Source organism: Gymnodraco acuticeps, unplaced genomic scaffold (assembly GCF_902827175.1).
Source record: "Gymnodraco acuticeps unplaced genomic scaffold, fGymAcu1.1, whole genome shotgun sequence".
Classification (NCBI taxonomy): domain Eukaryota; kingdom Metazoa; phylum Chordata; class Actinopteri; order Perciformes; family Bathydraconidae; genus Gymnodraco; species Gymnodraco acuticeps.
Genome location: NW_022989942.1, coordinates 844,307 through 863,104, shown reverse-complemented (window position 1 = coordinate 863,104; position 18,798 = coordinate 844,307). Strand labels below are relative to the sequence as shown.

Genomic DNA, 18,798 nt, shown 5'->3' with positions numbered 1-18,798 from the left:
TTGTTGAGGTCTACTAGAATAGATTTACATTGTTCAATGTTCCAAAATCACATTGGTTTTCTCATACAGCATCTCTGGATACTATGTGTATTCACTCTCTGTCCTAAACGGCTTGTTGGAGCTCCTGCCCCCCCCGCCCTATGAGCCCACTGTGCTTTGATTGGTCAGCTCGCCCACTCTGTTCTGATTAGTCAGCTGAACATCATTGTTTATGTTTTACAATGGCGTTTGTTAGCAACCAGAAAATGACACCAGTAATGACAAACAGATGAGAATGCTGCGTGGGGTCTGGGTGCCATGTTGGCGGGACGTTGCGGTGCTCGCTGCTCCGCCCTGTGGGGCTCGATGAGCGGACAGTGTGAGGTGGATTACTGGTGTCGTTTCCTGGTTGCTGCGTGGGGTCTGAGCTCTGCTGAGTGAGTGAGTGTGTGTGCGGATTGGTCCATTTGGACCAATTGGTCCATTTGGACTGAGTGACGTCAACCTGCCCCGGAAGAAAAAAATGGAAAAAGAAAAATATACAACGAGGCGTTCTGGGGCAGCATAGACACGTCTTTTCTGTGTTAGAGTTTTACTCGCTACAGGGTGTACTTTGAGGGTTTGTGACTTTGCAGACCGTTTACATGCAGAAAAAGCTACATAACACACAAGGGGACGGGTAATAACCAGAAATGCATATGATAGGACCTTTAAGTCTCGGATCTAAATGTTCTCATGACCAGCGTTCAAAAGAGGACGTTTTTGCCATAACATCTGCTGCTAAACCAAAACCCAGAAATATAACGCCTTGCCCCCAAAAGCTTATCATTGTCATGCCGATAGCCAATGGGTACTAGTATAAAGAATTCTCAGATATCCCTTTAGGCAGCAGTTCCCAATCTTTTTCAACCCAGGGCCCACTTAAGAATCAAAAATGTTTTCGCGGCCCACATTCAACCATAAATAATACGGAGGCTAAATAAAGTTCTGATGAAGACCGCACACGGTTAATAAATCCGACTATTCTTCTGGCTAAAATACATATTTTGAAAAGTCAATCAAGGAGTAATCTTAATTTAAGGTGTTTTGAAGAGTAGATTAAAAATAAAATTTATTTTGAAAAAAATTATTGCCACAAGAAATCAGAGGCTCATCACACCATGAAATGGGAAATAATTAGCTCTAACAAAGAGTGGGATTAAATGAACAATAAGCTTTTATTTTATATGCTTGCCATGTTGTGTTTTTGGTGGTTTTTGGTTTTCAACCTATTTTTGTTTGTGAAATGTTGAAGTGATCCTATACTGTATCTTCATTTCTTCTGTTTTTGTTTTGTTTTTGTCTGATATGGGAATGTCATCTCCTATATGTTATTGTTATGTCCATGTTTGTGTCTTTAGCCTGTACAAAATAACATTTAAATAAAAAATAAATTTGGCGGCCCACTTGCAATGCCTTCGCGGACCACTAGGGGGCCGCGCCCACAGGTTGGGAACCGCTGGCTTAAGGCAATGTCTAAAGTTTGCTGTAAAAAAGGAAGGGTGTACTGTTGATTCAGCCTGGTCTTCGGGTTTTCCTAAAGGACTCAGCTTGTCTTCAGGGCCGTATCCAGGATTACCTAAATACTGAGGTCAAAACATGCTAGGGGGGTTCCCCCCCTAGCATGTTGGATGAATGTAATTAACTTTAGCTCTCTAGCTAGTTTATTCACGCAGTTTATACGGATATACGCGGATATATCCAGTCTCTGATAGTGTTACGTTATTATGAGAGTGCTCTCATACTTGTTTGAATCTGAAATTGTATATATTTATATACATATATATATGTGTGTGTGTGTGTATATGTCTGCATCTGTAGCCTGTTATTGTCTCATTATACTGCACTGTGAATGAATTAAAAGTAAATATATAAGTCATCATGAACACAGTTCTCTCCATCAGACAGTGCTGCTGTGCCTCCTGTCATCATTAACGGACGTCTTTAAAATGACCGCTCAGAGGAGAGGATTTCTAATTTCTCGAACCGCCTGCTGCTTCCCCTCCTCTCTCCTTGGTTCCCCTCCTTAACTCCTTCGCTCGCATCTCCTGTGGGCGGGACTAAGACAAGAGGATAGGAGTCGAGGGTGGGAATTAGAGAAATGAGAAAGGGCCCGGGCTGCGGTGGTTTGTTGATACATGTCGTCTTCTTCTGTTTGCTTTAATCAAGGCTATGTAGTTATGCAGCGCCCCCATCATCAGTAAATGGAAGTACTACAAAGAACCCCGTTTAGTGCCATTATTTCACAAGTTTTGTTATACACAGCTAGGAAAAAATGACCGAGGTCCGGACCTCTGTGACCTCAATGGTGGATACAGCCCTGCTTGTCTTGCCAGTACTTGTTGAGACATCTATCTAGTGTAAACTAAAAATATTCTCTGTTGCGGTATTAACCACTGCTACACATGTTGACATGCTTTGCCATCGTAAACAAACCATCACTTTCTCTGTTCTGTGCCAACATCAAAACAGTAACATTAATGCCACAGCTTCTCTGTGCAATTCCTCCAGTTAGTTCTGTGGTCTTAATCCTTAATCATCCTTAATACAAGAACCGAGTCGCTATACGCTTTACTGCACTCCAGTTACCTAGCAACACCCATTCACAAAATGCCATATAAGGGATAACGCAGTATGGAAGCTGAATGTACTCTCAGATTCAGAAAGAGAGGTAGAGGAAAAATACATGAAAGGGACTTGGCTTTTCCTGAGTAAACAACCAACCAGTGTTTATCCGGCTCAACTCTGTAGAGGCTTTTTGGAGCTCAGTTGTCAAGCAGATTGTAGTTTACACTTCTCATGACCATATAATGTTGAATTTGGCTCATGAACTTATCACACTACTTGCAAGATATATGAATACCTTGCAACATCCAGTCAACCCATAGTCAATGATTTTAAACCGATCTATGTCCATCATAAACTGGAGCTGCTTATCCGATCATGTACAGTATCTCCTGTGGCAGTCAAATAGAAGCTTCTACCTGCTATATCATCGCATGTATTTGCTGTCGTTCCTTTGCATGTCTCTACTTTGTCAGTCAGTTGTTCGGCCTGCTGGTCATCTAGCCAAACAGCCAGCCAATTAGTCATCTCAGTGGGAGCAGACTAAAACTTGGCCTTTTCCCACACCTAATCCCTAACAGATCGTAAGGCTTACAATAGAGACAGTAATGGCATGGTGCACAAAACAGCTTTAAAAACAAATCTGTTGGACTGTGAAAAAGAAAAGAAAACTAAATGAAAAACTCATGAAACTGTTACCTGGCGACAATGGATATTTCAAATTGGCAGGAAGTATACTGTGGGACAACGCTTCCTACTGTGCTGCTCTGCCCTTGTATCATATCGTCTACTCTTGTCTGTAATTGTTTTTACTGTAGATCAGCAGGGCTCAGGCATGTCAAGGGACAGATTAAACAGGCAATACAAATACTCTATTATTTTTGGGGGATTTTCCCTTTCCTGTAGTGTGTTATATAGGTTTGTGTGTATGTAAATGGTCTGCAAAGGCTTAAATCCCAAAGTTCCATCCAGCAGGCTCTTCAAATCTGAAAACTGTTTCAAACTTTGCTGCTTTGTTGTTGTGTTCACGAGCTATTGATTAATTACCGCTCAAAGCAATACCTCAATGCTTTGATAAAGGTAAAATATCCTGATGAATTAATAAGTACCTCTGCTTTATTACTTACTGATCTAGCAGAAAAACTATTTTTTTAACACTCTTACTTCTAATCTTCTTTGCCTTAACCGTCTATGGGGGTCTTTTGCAGGTTTACACAATTAACCTTATTTTGGTTGTTCTATTCCCTGGGGGCAGATACTGCGAGCTAAGTTGCTGAGTTATACGCTTTTATGTTAAACCGCCTCTAGGCAAAACTCTCCATAAAGCAGAGATGTATATTTCTCTGGCTTTTATTTTGAAAGAGAGAACGCGACCCAGAGGCAGACAGAATTGCAGTAAAGATGCTTATCATTTCATTAATCCTCACCAATTGCTTTCTGCAATCAATATTAACTTCATGGTGATAAGTTCAAACTAAAATGTTATCCATTGCCACTTTAAGTTAAATCAGTGTAGTTAAAGTGGAGACAGAAACATTTTAATTATACGTATAATATAGAGAGCGGTATTGATTCATAATTTAAAGACCAGGACGAGGAAAATACATGTATTCTCTTGCTTAAGGTGCTAAGGAGTGTGAGTGTGTCTATGTGTTTGTGTGTCTGGGGTCACTTCCTTCGTCACTGCCCTCACTGGTTGGTGATTTGATTTGACTTAGTGTCTTAATGAATCAAATTATGATCTCTTTTCACTTATTCAAAGACCTATGAATTATACAAACCTCAATGAATCGTTCACCTAAATCAGGGGTGTCAAACTCAAGGCCCGGGGGCCAAATCCGGCCCGCCACCTCATTATATGTGGCCCACAAGAGCTTGCAAAGAATATCATATGTTTATTATAAGGTTACGTGCTGCTTTAGAGGAGCACGTTGCCCATAAACTACATGTCCCACAATGCATCTCATTTTGTGAGATGCGCACTGAAGAGACTTGAAACAATTACTTTCAATTATTTGCCCTAGACTTCTGCTTTCAGACGTAGTTAAGTTATTACCCTATCAGATAATAATCCAATGCAGAGGAAATATTGTTAAATAATACATTATACATATTTATCTATGTATATTTATATAGTCTTAAAGTTACCACCGGCCCTTTGAGTGCAACCATAATTCTAATGTGGCCCGCGATGAAATTGAGTTTGACACCCCTGACCTAAATGAATCATTTTCTGGTACATGTGTGCATTTGTGTGGACTGTATGAATGCAGTTATATAGAGTAACAGTTTACTGAATACTGGCTGCTCTGCTCTCTTTTTGTGTGCAGTATGTAGGGGTTTGGTATAGTACATGGTTGTGTATTGATGGGATCTATCAGACTTATTTTACTGCCATACAGTAACAACTATGAGTTTTGCTGTGATATCTCCCCTTTAAAATAAAAATCAATAGAAGAAGTTCAAAATAAAAAAGGTTTGTGATCCAGGAACCATTGAGGACGGTTGAGTCATTATAACCAAACTTCAACCACATAGAAGTTGGTATCAATAGATTTCCCTTTACATTTTTGGGAGGCAGTCATTATTTACTTGTGATCATCTTGTAGTTATAAAATCTGGTCTAGAAGACAAATTAGGAAGTCTTGGACTATCTGGGTTTACATCCAATGGCCAGAAATGCAATTGTTACGGTCTTGGTGGTGTTCTTAAAGGTCTGTCTATATGTAGTCATTTAAAGTTATTTTTAGAACAAATTACTACACAGTGCTGATCCTCATCTCAAATTAATCTTCTTTTTTCCAACCCGCAGATGAAACACAATGAGTTTACAACTTCTATGCTTAAAATACAAAACTAATTTCTCTACAGGCAATACAATTAAAACAACGTTTTTATTATGGTGAAGTTTTCTTTATTGTCAAAAAAAGACAAAAAGGAGACAAAATTAAATAATAATAATAATAATAATAATAAAAAAACAGCCCAAATAATTGTTAATAATAAGTTGAAAACAAATAATAATATCCATAATAAGGGGGATTATATTAAAAAGTGAAAACACCAAAATGTATCTGAGTTTCTAAGGCTAAACTGTAGCGGTTGCTATAAGAAACAGAATATTGAATAAGAAATTGCAGAATAGTTTGCATTCACTTTGTGGCCTTGTGATTAAGTGTTTTCCCCGGGTACTTTGACTTTGGTGATTTACAATTTTCTGCCATTTATAAAGAGGTTTCAAAGAATAGACCAATATTAAAAAAGGCTTACGGTACGTCCACACAGCAGCTTTTCAAAAATCTTGAAAATCTTGGAGCTGGGCGTGTCAGAAAGCTTGGGGATTTTTTGCAAGCAACGCGACCAACAACCAATCACATGAATCTCCCGCCCCCGACATACAAAGCAAAAAACCCCGGGGCTCTCCCTGCTTACACGCGGTTTGATTGGCTAGCGCTTCTACTGTCAGATTTGCATACACGTGATTTGATTGGCTGACGCTTCCAGCTCAGCTTCAAAAGTTGAACATTGCTCAACTTTTGAATCCTGGAAATCCTGGAAATCTTCACTTCGCTCCCCCACAATGCAGTTCGGCGAAAAGCGAGGCAAAGTGACGTCATCCCCATTCAAAGTCTCTGCCCATTGACTTTGAATGGGGATGACGTCACTTTGCCTCGCTTGTCGCCGAACTGCATTGTGGGGAGCGAAGCGAAGATTTCCAGGATTTCCAGGATTTTCAGGATTCAAAAGTTGAGCAATGTTCCACTTTTGAAGCTGAGCTGGAAGCGTCAGCCAATCAAATCCCGTTTATGCAAATCTGACAGTAGAAGCGCTAGCCAATCAAACCGCGTGTAAGCAGGGAGAGCCAGACCGCAGTTCATTTCCTCATATTCCAAACGAGAAATTACGGTAGCAAATCACCCGGTTCTTTACGACCAGAACTATTAACGGGATACAAACCGGAGGAACCAGGCATGGAGGGAGGTGGCAGACAGTGGGTGAAACTGGTAGGTTTTCGCCTGTTTGGGGAGTTTATATATATATATATTGCTTGCATAAAATCCCCGGGGTTTTTTGCTTTGTATGTCGGGGGGGGGAGATTCATGTGATTGGTTGTTGGTCTCGTTGCTCGCAAAAAATCCCCAAGCTTTCAGACACGTCCAGCTCCATGATTTTCAAGATTTTTGAAAAGCTGCAGTGTGGACGTACCGTCAGTTAAGTTAAGACTCCTCTTATTGGCTAGATTTAGTTGTTGCTTGGTAACATTAACTTATTAATAGGATATCTTAATAGGAAGCAACAATTGAGGCTTCAGAAACTTAATGACACCATGTTTTTTTGTTGAATCTGCACCAGGCAGTTCTCTGCATGCCACCCTATACCTGCAGGGTGTCATCTCATACTCATATCATCTCTTTGGGAAGTAGTAATGTGTGTGTATGAATGTATGTAGTGTGTGTTGTGGATACTTCCCCCTCTTAGTACATATTTATCTTCTTAATCTGTATGCTTTTTAGAACATTCATTTGCTTAACCTTGACTATCACAATTACGTGCGTAAACCCAAATGCCCTGTCGTTTAACTCGAGGCAGTCGCAATTTCTACAGGCTCGCACTACCTGTTAGCATCTGGCATCTGTTAGCATCTAGCTCTCCTGCTTACAAACGTTTAGCCATCCCTGCTTATACAAGTAGTAGTTTTAGTTGTCTGCGATCTGCTGAGGCCTACTCCCACCTGTCGAGTACGGCTGTACTGAGGTGTTTTTCCTCCGGAGATGTCGCGAAGAGACGGAGCGGCTCCACCTGTTGCTGCATGCGATCTGCGATTTACGGAGGCCTGCTCGTCGCGAAGAGACGGAGCGGCTCCACCTGTTGCTGCATGCGATCTGCGATCTACGGAGGCCTGCTCCCACCTGTAGAATACGGCTGTACTGGAGAGGTTTTTACCCCGGAGTCGTCGCGGAGAGACGGAGTGGATCCACGCTTCGGGCTTGGCCTGCTTCCACCGGGCGTGTGCTGCTGTGCGGAGGAGGATTTTACCACCGCTGGGGCCTGCTTTCCACGTGTCCTGGTTCTGCTGTTGCAGAGGCCTGCTTTCACCCCGGGGATACCACGGAGGGACCGGAGCGCTTCCACGCTGCTGTTTTCGCCTGTCCTTTGCTGCTGTGCTGATTTTGCTCCAGGAACATCGCGGATACTGTGTGCTGGTCTGGGAAAATGGCCCATATCGGGATTCTGCTGTGCCTGTTAACTGTTTTGGACTATGAGAAGATCTCTAGTCATTCTGAGAAGTCTACTGGATTCAGGTCTGTTCTGCCACCCGCAGTGGGCATCCCCTGCAAAGGTTCGGATGTGTTGCTCAAACAATTACCGGTTGCCTTGTCACAGACAATCTGCTCGACAAAATATGTTTGTCTTTTTTGTTTTCCTGCGATGATGGTTCATCAGGACTGCTTCTTAAGGCCCTGTCACACTGTCCCGAAATTGACACCCGATGGACACACGAATATGGAATTGTGAATTTCGCACGAAGATGGCCCGAACCACACACGAAGGCAACATTTACATTACATTTAAGACATACAACTGCAACAAAAGTACCAAAAACAATGATGTTACAGTACTATGATACTGTACTGATATCTTCAGACTTTGTTCTTTACTTTATCCGTCGTTATATGTAGAAAATATTACGTTTTCTCCGTAATGTTGTTTCCATAACAACAACAACTTCCTGTCAACTGTCCTTCAAAATAATATATTATATCCTTTTTAGTTTCACAGAACACAAATTGGGTTATTTACATAATATATTTACATGATTTTGTTGTGCAATAAAACAACCCGATGGACACACAATAAAGGAAATGTTCAAATTCGGCTGTGATCGTAGCAACATCGGGCCATTCGTGAGGGCATCTTAAGCCATCGTATGACCGCCGGTGGAGTTTCTCAGGCTCCGGCAGCAACTTCGTGAGCGGTGGCAAAATCTTTGGCATGCCAAAAAATTGCAGAAGGACCTTGCGAAGGTTCATTTTCGTGTTGAATTTGTGTGTCAATTGTGCCCTTCGTAAGGTCATCGTGAGGGCATCTTGTTATCATCGGTGCCATCGGGCATTCGCCCCGATCAGAGTGAGGGTGAATGCACCGATGATAACACGAAGATGACACGATTTGACAAGATGCCCTCACGAGTGCCTTACGAAGTTGCCGCTCACGAAGTTGCTGCCGGAGCCTGAGAAACTCCACCGGCGGTCATACGATGGCTTAAGATGCCCTCACGAATGGCCCGATGTTGCTACGATCACAGCCGAATTTGAACATTTCCTTTATCGTGTGTCCATCGGGTGTCAATTTCGGGACAGTGTGACAGGGCCTTTAAGCTCAAATCACACTCTCGCAGACTTTTCTGGTGTTTCTAAATTAGATGACAATGTATGTGTGTCGTTTAAGAGGAAAAGATGCCTGGTTTTGTTGTTATTATTACTGTCAGGAAATGTACAACCTAACCCTGGTCCGCCCAGTAGTAGTAGTCAGATCGCTACTCCTGCTGATTTTAAAGCTAGGTCTGGGTTGGGTTTCATCCACTTGAATGTGCGCAGTCTGTTAGGTAAACTAGATTTTGTCCGTATCTGGGCGAGCTCAACTGACGCTGACGTCATTGTTTTATCAGAAACATGGCTAAACAAATCTATTTTGGCCTCTGAGTCTGACATTGCCTTAAATGGTTGTAATGTGTATCGTACCGACCGGCCTAATAAAGGTGGTGGCGTTGCCATTTATATTAAGAATAAGTTCAGTGTAACCACATTAGTTTCCAAATCGATCAGTAAGCAATTTGAATTTGTAGCCATAAATATAGAAGTGGCAAAGGGTCAACAGGTCATGGTGGTGGGCTGTTACAGACCCCCTCAGCTGTCAAAGACTCCTTGTCTTCACTAGCAAATATTTTATCACAACTAGACTACAAGGAAATAGTGCTACTTGGAGATTTTAACTGGGACTGGTTAACTGCAGTGTCAGAGGATTTTAAAAACCTCTGTATCTCTTTAAATGTTACTCAGATTGTGGACAGTCCTGCTCGCCCTAACATTAAGTCCCCTAATAAATCCTCCCTAATTGATCTCATTTTAACTAATGTTCCCCATAAATATTCATCTGTGGGAGTATTTGCAAATGATCTGAGTAATCACTGTGTTGTAGCCACAATTAGGGACACTAAGGTCCAAAAGATTAAACCTCGCATTATCATTAAGAGAGACAAAAAACATTTTGTGGAGCAGGGTTTTGTGCATGATCTGTTTGATTTTGATTGAGGTAAAATCGATATGTGTGCTGATGTAGAAACCGCATGGTCTTATTTTTATCTTGGTTTTATGGAGATCATTAATAGACATGCACCCCTGCGTAAATTTAGAGTAAAGGGACGAGACAATCCTTGGTTTTCTGCTAATCTGTCCAGTCTCCTTCATGAGAGAAACAAGGCCTGGGCAAAGGCTAGGAAATCAGGCTCAGAGGTAGAATGGCTGCGTTTTAGGCAGCTAAGGAATAGCTTCACATCCCAAATCAAAAGTGCTAAATCAAAGTACTATCTGTCAGTAACCACAAAGAATCTGAATAATCCTGGAACATTTTGGAAAGCCATTAAATCGTTATCCACCGGCGATATCCGTAATGAGCTACCTCCGTGCATTACCACAGCATCTGGCACTATATCGGACAGGGCTACTATGCTAAATTGCTTTAATGAGCATTTTGTGTCCTGTGGTTCTCTTTTTGATTCTGTCACTAACTCTGCTTCTGTGAACACTACAGTATGTGACTCTGAAAAACGTGTGTTGGAAAACCCTTTTAGTTTTACCCTTTTTTTTTTTTTACAAATATTTTTATTGGTATTTCGTTTTTTCAGCATAAGACATTGTACAAGTATATATCCCATAAAGGAAAATCAAAAACAAAATAATACAAGAAAATACAAGAATAAAATAAAAAATAATAAAAAGAAATACATATATATACACATATACACACATACACCTATACACACATATATATATACATATATATATATATATATATATATATATATATATATATATATATATGCATGCATACACGCAAGTGGACATGTGGTAAATATTGTAATTTAAACATTGCAAGTTACAAGGCCGGTAGACAAGCAGCCATATCACATCCAACCATTATAGAGGACAAGGTCAATTAGGAGGCACATTTATTTCCAGAAACTCCAAGAATTCCCCCCATATTTGATGGAACACTTCAGGCTTTCCCTTTATGGCAAATGTCAATTTTTCTCTCATTGTCTAGCCTTAGTTTTACCCCTTTTACTGTTGATGTTGTTTGTGAAGCTTTAACCAAGTTAGATCCTAAGAAACCGGCTGGCCCGGACAACGTAGAACCTTTCTTTTTAAAGATAGCTGCAGATTTTATTGCTCCACCTCTCACTACTCTTTTTAACCTCTCCCTCAGCACAAACACAATTCCAAAATTGTGGAAGTCAGCGTATGTCCTGCCTTTGCTAAAAGGAGGGGAGGCCACCTTATTAAATAACTATAGGCCAATCTCTAAGTTGTCAGTTCTGGCTAAGGTTCTTGAACGCTTAGTGAGTGAACAGGTAAAGGTGTTTTTATGTACAAATGACATCCTGTCTAAACATCAGTCAGGCTTCAGAAAACAACATAGCACCATCACTGCCACAATGAAAGTGGTTAATGATGTGGCGAGTATTTTAGATAATAAGCAGAGTTGTGCAGCTCTATTTATTCACCTTTCAAAAGCGTTTGACACCGTCGATCATTGCATTTTAAAGCAGAGGCTAGCCAGTATAGGCATGTCCAGCCATGCAGTAGGGTGGTTTGTGAACTACCTCTCTGAAAGGTCCCAATGTGTTCACTTTGATGGGCTGTCTTCTGAGTGGTTAAACTTTGCTAATGGTGTTCCCCAAGGTTCTGTTTTAGGTCCACTTTTATTCTCCATATATATCAACACTTTAGGTGAAAATGTGGATGAAGCTACTTTACATTTTTATGCGGATGATACCGTGATTTACTGTGCAGTAGGGCTGAACGATTAATCGATTTTAAATCGAAATCGCGATTCGAGATGATGCGATTATCAAATCGCAAAGCCTGCGATTTTTTTGTACTTTTTCTTTTTTTTTACAATTTTTTTTTTTTTAATAATTGTTTTTCTTCTTCTTGTGTGTCAGTCATCCACACCAATCAGAAGTGCTGTGCTCCACATGTACCAGCCATTGTTAATCAATCAGAAGTGGCCCATGATAGAAGGCAGCGACGTGCAGTCAGGGGAGGCAGAGCCTCACCTGTCATACTCGAATGTAACGGAAAAACAACTAAAGAAAAACTAAATAGTAATAATAATAATATGTCTCCACTGATCTGTGTTGTAAATGTGATTTATGTATGATTCCAATCGCTTTTTATAGTCAAAATCAGCAAATTGGCCGAGCTCCGCTACAACTACGGGTAGCGATGAGAAGTGAGGCAGGGACGAGCTCTGCCTCTCGTAAGCCCACAGTAACTGGCTGGAGCGTGGGCACTAATTTAACGCGGGCACTTATTTTGTGAGCACGCTCAAGCCAGTTACTGTGGGGTAAGGTGAGGTACAGATGAGCTCTGCCTCACCTCAGAATGCGTCACCCCACAGAAACTGGCTGGAAAGCGGGCCCTAAGCGCATGCCTGCACCATCTCACTGTATGTCACCAATGTAATGTTTGTAGATCCCTTTATTACATTTATCCTCGCCATCTATAGTCTCTAAATAACTTATTTCACGTATATGATATTTAAGCTCACTGGTCTCATCATACAACGGCAATGAAAAAAGCACCAGGGGAGGCAGCCATAACCTCTGCCGCACTAAAGGGGGCGCAAATGAGCCAACAGGTTCTTGTTGCTACTGTTATTCTACGCAGAGACGGTAGACGCAAACAACAAACTAGACTTTTGAAACTACAGGAAGATAAGGAGGACTTTTACAAAAAAGAGATTGTTGTCCAGAAGGATAGCATGGACTTCATCTTCAAGTCAAGGTAAGACCCCAATTGTAATGAAAATGGGATCTTACTAAGAAAGAACAATCCAATATTTAGATTTTGGGTATCCTTTTGTTGAACGGTCTGTTTAACATGAATTGAAGCATCAGACTAAAAAAGCTTATGAAAATAACCGAATATTTCGATTAAGGTCAAAATATAATATTTGTAAATCTGACTCTGAAAGAGTCAGTGCCTCACCAGCCATGAACCTCACCGCACGTCACTGATAGAAGGTGATAGACAGATTGATCCAATCACCTGCCAAGTATTTTTGAAAGTGCCTGCCCTTTCCAAATGGCTTCCAATGGAGCTTTCCTAGATGGTTTGGTGAAACAAACCATCTGAGTCAGGTTAGTAATGCTCCATCACATGTTCTACATCTAAAAGGGTGAATCTTAAACTGAAGCTTGACTTTAAAGCAACCCAACGGAAGTTTCATGTAAGTTTAGATCTTTCACTCGTAGCTCGGGCTGCGGGGGTGCTAGAGACGGGAGTACGTTGATACGACCTTCCTAGCCGGAGTTATGGCCGCATTTTACAATAAACTTCCGTTGGGTCGCTTAAAAATAAATATCGCAATTCGAATCGCAATCGCAATATTTGTCAGAAAAATCGCAATTAGATTTTTTCCCAAAATAGTGCAGCCCTACTATGCAGGTCCCTCCATTAAGGAGGCTGGTGTTGAATTACAGGATGTTTTGAACATTATTCAGACTCAGCTCTCTGAACTAAAGCTTCTTTTAAATGTTGAGAAAACCAAGGTAATGCTCTTTTCTAAAGCTAAAAAGACACCAGAGCCTGTTTCATATATTGTAACTACGCAAGGAATAAAACTTGAAGTGGTTACCTGTTACAAATACCTTGGTATCTGGCTTGATGATTGTCTTACTTTTCAACTTCATGTCAATAACCTGCTTAAAAAGCTGAGGGTTAGGCTAGGTTTCTTCTACAGGAACAAGTCCTGTTTCTCGCTTGAGGCCAGGAAAAGGCTAGTCACTGTGACCTTTCTACCTGTGCTGGACTATGGTGATTTGATGTATATGAATGCACCTGCCAATTGCCTGGTCAAGTTAGATGCTGCGTATCACAGTGCACTGAGATTTGTGACAAACTGTAAACCCATCACTGTACCCTGTATGCAAGGGCTGGTTTGCTTTCACTAACTGTACGGAGGCTCAGTCACTGGTACATTTTTATATACAAAGCCAATTTTAGGGAAACTTCCATCTTATATCTGCTCCGTGATCTCACGGAAAATTGTAAGTGGCTACTGCCTGATATCGAATGCTGTGGTTTTATTAAATGTGCCAACTGCTAGGACTGTCTTAGGGAAGACAGCTTTTAGATGCGCAGCTCCTCTGTCTTGGAATAGTCTGCAAATTAAATGGAAACTGAACAATCTGGTGCCACTAAATGTTTTTAAAGCTCGGTTGGATGCTACTCAATCGGAAGCTATAGGTACCTGTTTATGTGGATAATTATGTAAATGATGCTGTATGATGTCCTTTTGTTGTTCTATTTATGTTTGTATGTTTCATGTGGAACTACTTGAGCAGGTCTCCCTTGAAAAATAGATCAATGATCTCAATGGGATTTATCTGTCTAAATAAAGGTTTGAAATGAAATGAAACTCAACCCTTACTCAAACCTTGTTCTAAACTTAACAACTGCACAAAATGGGAATCCTGACGAGAATTGTTGTTATTTCCATCTATCACTCATAGTAGTGGTACCAAAAATAGACAAGGTCTCTACATGTACAGCAGAGTGATCTATGTTTTATAGCAGATCCAAGCTCTAAACCAGAGCTGCCCAGAATAGGACCTGTGGGTGAAATCAGCTGAATCCATGCTGCCTTAAATAGGACCCGTAGGCATAACCTGGCTCACGTAAAATGAATTTGGCCCACCAAAGTGTTACACACACGGTAAAATCTGTTTTCCATACATTGTCTTTACATCTGATACATTTGCAGCTGAAGTCAGCAACAATGCTCATCTTACATTTTAAGCTAAATCAGAAAGTGTTCATACATAAATGTTTGTAGTAAAGGATTCTGGACTTTCTAACATCTCCTTAAATAAAAGAAAAATTTGCAAATGACTATGCATGAACATTCACACTCAGTAATACTTGATTGTGTTCAACTGATATTGAAGATTGGTCAATGATACAAAAATGGTATTCCTAAAATAATCGCTAAAAACAATTATGTTTTTATTAGTTTCATTTGGGTTTGGAATATTGAGTAAATCAGTCAGTCATAAACAGACACATCATGAAGCTCCTCATATTGATTTCAAATCATTGTAAAGTGTTGCCTCCTGTGGCTCAATGCTTTTATAAAAAGATGCACTACATTTCTGTAATCAAAGTGCAAGAGCGCATTTAGAGAAAACAGGAAATGAAAAATAGAAAGAAATGCAAGGATTCCTCAACATTTTACATGATACAACTATACATTGTAGCCATTTAGACACAAGTCATTAATATGCTACTTACCATCCTGTCAATAAACAATCATTCAATCATCCATTAGGGAAAAAGGTAAACCCCTTTATTGTATTACAAGAAAATGTTTCATTCTTTCAAAACCAAAATTCTTCTGTACACTCTGACTAAAAAGCCCCAAGGTCCCTCTGAGTTGTTGCCAGGCAACAAATCCAGTTCCAGCTGCTAAACAGGACTTTGGCGTGAACTTTTTTTAAAGACAGGATTTTTGGATTGGAGTTTTATCAATTTGTATGGGTTTTGAAAAATCCTTATCCCAGGAAGAGAGAGAGAGATGACTTGTTGACTGACAGAGTGCCTGGCTGGCCAGCTTCCTGTTTTCTCCAGACTGTTGTTAAACTCAGTCAATCTTGGAGAGTCCCAGCGCTGCCATCTGGGTTTTACTGGGGCTTTAGCCTGGCACTGCCAACTGGCACAGATGGCATAAGGATACTATGTGATTTGTTTGAGTAGAGTTGAATACGTTGGAGTGAAGTGAAGCTGAAGGTCATCTTATGTTAATTTATCAAGGGTGAGAAGTCAGTTCAAGCCATGATAGAAATCCTATTTTATCTTCACGTCCAGAGCACTTAATTCCAAATAATGTGCTTCAGAAACTTCTTTTACAGCTTCAGATTGAAGCCTTTTGTTTTTGTCAGGACCTCCCAAACGCCCAGTCTTTCTCCTGTAGTATCAACTATGGTCTACATTATTTGGATATAGATCACGAGATTCTAATACAAATCCTGACTCACACTGCCCCTTTTGAAAGGAATCCCTATTTGTATTATAGCATCCCATTGAGGCATACATTATTTCAGGGCAATTACAGGTCAAATATTGTCACACCATTCATGTATTTGAGTTGATCATTGTTATTTTATTTTGGCTCTACTTTTAGTCAATAAAGGCTATTTTCCAGGAATGTATTGCTCCACACTCTCATTTAAATGCAGCATCTTCTCCAAACAAATTCATCTTGATGGTCCTGGATTTTTGCCTCATGCCTGCTTCTTTAATCTCAGCCCAGTATCCCTAGGAGTTACGCCAATGCTGGATGATTCAGGACTTTTCTAAACGCAAGCTGAAACAGTTTTTAGAGAGTCATGTTGTGAAGGACCTGTTGTTTGTCAGTGAGCGTTATGATCATTTTATTATATTACTTTTGTGCTGATTTATATGGATTTTACTCTCAGGCTTTATGTATTTTAAAGTCCCATATTTGGAGGCATTTAAAAAACTGCTATTGGTTAATGTGATTTAAAGTGCAGTACTTGTCCCTATAGGAAATATCAATCAATCAATGTTTATTTATATAGCCCAATATCACAAATGTTACATTTGTCTCAGTGGACTTCACAGTTTGTACAGAATATCAGTATGATAATACGACACCCTCTGTCCTTAGACCCTCACATCGTACAAGGAAAAACTTCCGGAGAAAACCCACAGTTTAAAGGGAACATGGGAGAAACCTCAGGGAGAGCAACAGAGGAGGGATCCCTCTCCCAGGACGGACAGACAGATGCTGTGTGTAAATCGAAGGGATCCCTCTCCCAGGACGGACAGACAGATGCTGTGTGTAAATCGAAGGGATAATACATTTTACAGCATAGGTAGACCAAATGTTTGGATATTATTATTTATTATATTATTTATTATTAAATAAACAATAAATACATAAGGGCAATTAGCTCTTTACGTATATATATATATGTCAGAGTAATTACGGGGTATCATGTTTTTTTTACCTTATTTTAGTTGCCATTTGTGCAAAAAGCAAGAAATGGGAAATATGTCACTATTGGACACAGTCAGGAGTTTGCAGAATTTCTACTATAGCCTATTGATGTTTATGTCATTGCCAATATTTGCAGATCAGTCTGAAATAAGTATCCAAGGTGAAACATATTGATAGGAAGTTTAGCTAATGAGCAATTGGCAACTCATATTTAGACACCACGTCTAATAAGGCAACACATTGAACTGACCTCCTGGTGGCTGTGGATGTGCTGATTGGGTTCAGGAAGCCTCCCAACAGGAGCCCACTCAGCAGGCTATGAGCAGCACACTGCACCATGCTTTGAGCTCTGGCTGTGCACTAAACATCTATGATGTCCATCACAAAACAAGGGTCCTCTGCATTTGAGCAACCATAACAACTATGCAATCATAACAGTGGCAGCACTTATGTTGCATTTATATAGCTCCTTTCTGCCTTACTGAACACATTGCTTTACAATTTGACTCTCACGCATTCATTTGCGGCTAGAGAATGTCGTCCACATGATTTGGATTTCTCAAGAACCATTTATATGGAACTCATGTTTAGCCTCTGGACTGCCATCTTACATTCTCTCTCTTCCAACAGGTACAGTCGCTTTTAGTGCTATGATAAGTTATGGCAAGAAAAATCCCTTAGACCTGTTGTGTGAATTAAAAAAATGTAGCTGTAGTTCTAAAGCTTCAATAACACTGTGATTATCCCTTTTGATAGATGGCACCTTTACTTTTTGGATTCATATTTCATTTTTGGAAACTAAAGTCCCGGTCAAGAGGAGGATGGAGAGGAGGAGGGACACATTTGTCCCGGGCATAAGGCCAAACACTTTGGCAGCAGGGACAGTTGCTGATAATGTCTGTGATGTTTCTGCAAACTGACTCTCAAACACGCATCTGATCACCTGAAAGTGTTACTGCTGCGATGGCTGGTTGGATCCGAAGACCTTATTAAAGGTGACACTAAAAGCTCCATAGATCTTACACATGAGGACCGTTTGTCTGTCATTATGAGCACTTCCAAGCCTGTGCAAACAGTTGTTTAATTTCTTCTAGGATCTTTGTGGAATCTGATAAATGAATAGGATAATCTCTCCTCATGGATGGAAATTGCGAGCATTCACATAATCAAACAAGACAGTTGTGTGGTTGCAGAAATGAACATGTGAGAATCAAAATGTATTGTGCATTGGAAAAATAAGTGTACTCATTCAATATAGGTCTGATTATCTTCAATGGTATATTTGGCTGATGTGAGACTTTACTTTTTGTTGAGCACTTCTTATTTGTTAAGTGCCAAAATGTGAGCTACTGAAAAATCCAGTCGGAAACAACTCCGATATTGACGTTATTGCTCCAAATTAGAGAATAGTTATTATGCTCTGAGAACTGCAATATTATATGGACGTGGCATAAAGGGAGACACTATTAGGTTGCATCATGAGACAGGTAGAATTATTTCGCAAGTCAGAATATCTTAATTTATTTGACTTGATTATCTTTCATGTACCTCCCCTGCTGTCCAACATACTCTAAATATTTTTGTACCAGTGCATATTATTTATATTTCAAAATGTCACATTGTTTATGTTTTGTTTGATTTAAGCATAAATCATTAATGAACATAGCCATACATGTATATTTGTATATGGTTGCAGTTTAAAACTCTCATTTAAAACAATCTTAAAGTGACATTGAGCTATTTTTGTCCACAGAAAAAAACACATTTTTCTCAAAGGGATAGATGAAGGCAGCATGGCAACAGTCTCAGGAACAGTGTGTGTGTGTGTGTGTGTGTGTGTGTGTGTGTGTGTGTGTGTGTGTGTGTGTGTGTGTGTGAGTGAGTGTGTGTGAGAGAGATGCAAAAGAC

At 40.2% G+C, this 18,798-nt stretch overlaps 1 protein-coding gene across 1 annotated transcript in view; it reads left to right on the top strand.

Annotated features, from left to right (window-relative positions):
• Positions 1 to 18,798, top strand: part of lrrc7 (leucine rich repeat containing 7) — a 133,888-nt gene that overhangs the window by 40,903 nt on the left and 74,187 nt on the right. The window lies entirely within an intron of this gene.